This window comes from Tupaia chinensis, unplaced genomic scaffold, assembly GCF_000334495.1.
Source record: "Tupaia chinensis unplaced genomic scaffold, TupChi_1.0 Scaffold146605_1, whole genome shotgun sequence".
NCBI lineage: Eukaryota > Metazoa > Chordata > Mammalia > Scandentia > Tupaiidae > Tupaia > Tupaia belangeri.
In genome coordinates, this window is record NW_006206461.1 from 17,007 (window position 1) to 20,365 (window position 3,359).

The 3,359-nt window shown below is 40.5% G+C and overlaps 1 pseudogene; it reads left to right on the forward strand.

Annotated features, from left to right (window-relative positions):
* Positions 1-234: 234 nt before the first annotated feature.
* LOC102492173 (quinone oxidoreductase pseudogene) lies at positions 235-1,219 on the forward strand (annotated as a pseudogene).
* Positions 1,220-3,359: the final 2,140 nt, after the last annotated feature.

Genomic DNA, 3,359 nt, shown 5'->3' on the forward strand with positions numbered 1-3,359 from the left:
CTTTTCTGCCCATTCAGATGCAGTTCCAAAAGAACTTCTCTTCAGAAATGGAATACATTTTCAAGTTGTATGTGGTGGTCTCCCATATTGCAATGTCCAGTGCACCTGGGGTCCAGGGGTCGCTGTAGATGTCATGGCCCCTAACTCACACCACCTTTATGCAGAAATTTCCATGTTGGAAGCTGACTGACCTCGCATGTTGGTTACTTCAGTAAAGCTCGTATCTAGATTACCATGGTGACTGGACAGAAACTGATGAGAGCTATTCGAGTTTTTTAGTTTGGTGGACCAGAAAAGCTGAAACTCTGGTCAGACATTGCAGTACCAATTCCAAAAGGCCATCAGGTTATAATCAAAGTGCACACATGTGGTATAAACCCAGTGGAGACATACATTCACTCTGGTACTTACAACAGGAAACCAGTCTTACCCTATACTCCTGGCTCAGACATGGCTGGGTTAATAGAAGATAATGTATCTGCTTTTAAGAAAGTTGATAGAGTTTTCACTACCAACACAATCTCTGGGGGCTATGCAGAGTATGCTCTTGCATCTGCTCATACGGTTTTCAAACTTCCTGAAAAGTTGGACTTTCAGCAAGGGTGGCCATTGGTGTCCCATATTTTACTGCTCATTTGAGTTCTGTTACACAGTGCCCTTGTGAAGGCTGGAGAAAGTGTTCTGGTTCACAGAGCTAGTGGAGGAGTTGGAATAGCCACATGTCAGATTGCTAGAGCTTATGGTTTAAAGGTTTTGGGCACAGCCAGTACTGAGAAAGGAGGAAGAACTGTTTTGCAAAATGAAGCCCATGAAGTGTTTAATCACAGAGAAGTTAATTATACTGATAAAATTAAGAAATCTATTGGTGAAAAAGGAATTGATGTGATTATTGAAATGCTAGCTAATGTAAATCTTAGTAAGGGTTTGAATCTTCTTTCACATGGAGGACAAGTAATAGTTGTTGGCAGCAGAGGGCCTATTGGAATAAACCCACGAGATACCATGACAAAGGAGTCCAGTATAATTGGAGTTAATCTCTTTGCATCAACCAAAGAGGAATTTGAGAAATGTGCTTCAGTCCTTGAAGCCAGAATGGAAATTGGTTGGTTGAAACCTATAGCAGGTTCTCAGTTTCCATTGGAGAAGGTGGCTGGCCCAAGCTCATGAAAATATTATTCATGGCAGTGGAGCTACTGGAAAAATGATTCTTCTCTTATGATGGTTAACTCATGGATTTCCTTTGCAAGTCAAAGTTTTCACCCCACAGTTTTACTTGCACTGTCTTTTCTTTAATTAATATTCATTTGGTTGAGTAACTTTCTTCTATTAGAAAACAAGATTTTTTTGTTGGAGAGAGCAGAGGCAGTGGAGTAAACTATACTTAGAGTTGGCAATATTTTTTATACTTTTATTCTCAAATCAAGGAGTGATTACAGAAGAAAATACCATGTTACTGGGTTCATTTGACTTTGTGAGGCTTTCCAGGAATTCCTAACTGGTGTCTGATTAATTCCATGTCTTTGATAACACAGGATAATCCAAATTAGACTACTCAATTTCCAAGGGTTTCCAAGCCTACTTATCTTTATAAAGACTCTGATGTCTCTGATTAGCCCATAACTGCATTTTATTCTGAAGACTTTTCTGGACTAAGAAAACTTCTTTTCTAAACTAATGTCATCATGTTGCCCTGAGATCCTCCTGGGATGCTGCACTGCTCACTAATGGTCCCAGGATGTTTCTAGTTCAAATCACACAGTTTGGTTTTGTCTAGAACTTTGCGCATGGTTCACATGAATGCTACATGTATCTGTTTCTGCCTTAAAACCCTCATCATCATGCATCCTGCCTCATGCTCAGTCAACTCTTTAGTCAATGCACAATCTCTCTGCACCCCTGGGCTCACCATTCAAGGGCATCCCTGGGACCCAGTGCCTCCAGTGATGCTGAGGCTACTGACTCTGCTCTTGAGAGCCTATCATTCTCTGCCCAAGGTGAAGCCTGTTATCAAGAGGCCACCCTTTAGCAATAACTGCCCAGAGAGTCCTCTGAGACTAGTTCTGGGGATGTGACTGGCCCTATCCTGCAACACCGAGTGTCCTTTCTTAACCCTATCACATAGACTGTCCTGCCAGGGCATGTTCATATTCCTTGGGTGCTATATGTGCTCTTCCTGGACTTGGCATCTTTCTTTCATCCCGGGGTATGTCAGGGTAGGAGGAGGGTGAGGAGAAAAAAAAGGGGAATTGGGTAAGAAACAAAGACACTGAGAGAGAGAAGAGCTGGGGACAAACAGATAAGGTGATATAGTCAACGTGGTAGGCAAGAACAATGGATGTGGAAAGACAAGTGAAAGTTAACTAGGAAAGAAACAGAGGGAGAAATAAAAACAGACACAGAGAGACTGGCAGAAAAGGGAGATGAACAGGAGGAACAACCTTGACACACAGGGGCAGTTGGGTAACAGGGCAGATCACAAATTCAATAAATCCTGGGTTAGGGTTAGGGTTAGGGTTAGGGTTAGGGTTAGGGTTAGGGTTAGGGTCAGGGTCAGGGTCAGGGTTAGGGTTAGGGTTAGAAAAAAAATAAAATAAAAAATAAAATAAATCCTTCTCCAATTTTCAAATTTTCTTTCTTTTTAAATTTATTGAGTGAGATTCACACAGAGGTCTCAAGATTTTTGTCTTAAGCTTGGCAGATTTAGACTATGCCCATATTCACTTGTTAAACATGTATGAGTAACATAAATGCATGCTGGTTTGTCTGTTAAGATAAATACATATATAATATTAATGCACAAAACCTAATTAAACTAATTATTCTGTATATGCATGCTGGTTTGTTTGCTAAGATAAATACATATATAATATTAATGCACAAAACCTAGTTAAACTAATTATTCTGACCCTCTACATCTTTTTTTTTTTTTCCACATATAGTCTGGTAACTTAATGTTTTGGGATTGAGATTCTCCAGCTCAGAACAAGACCTCCAATTCCTCTTGTCTTTCTCTGCAGATGTTAAAGGCAGGGCTGTGCTGACATGGCACTTTGTTGTAACAGAGACCATCTCTTCATAATGAATAAAATGCCCAGAGTTATTCCTGTGGTCAACACTGTTTCATATTATTCATTGTCAATAATTAGACTTTCCCAATTTTATACTTCATATATATTTAATATGATTCTCTGGGAAAGAGGTATTAAACATTTGAGAGGAGCCTGTAGGTGGCATGGAGGTTAAGGAGCTGGGCTCCCACATGGCTGACCCTAGTTTGAGTCCTGGTCCTGGCAGCTTGTTCTCTCTTTCTCTCTCACTCGCTCACTCACTTGAGTGAATATGCCCTATAGCAAACTGAA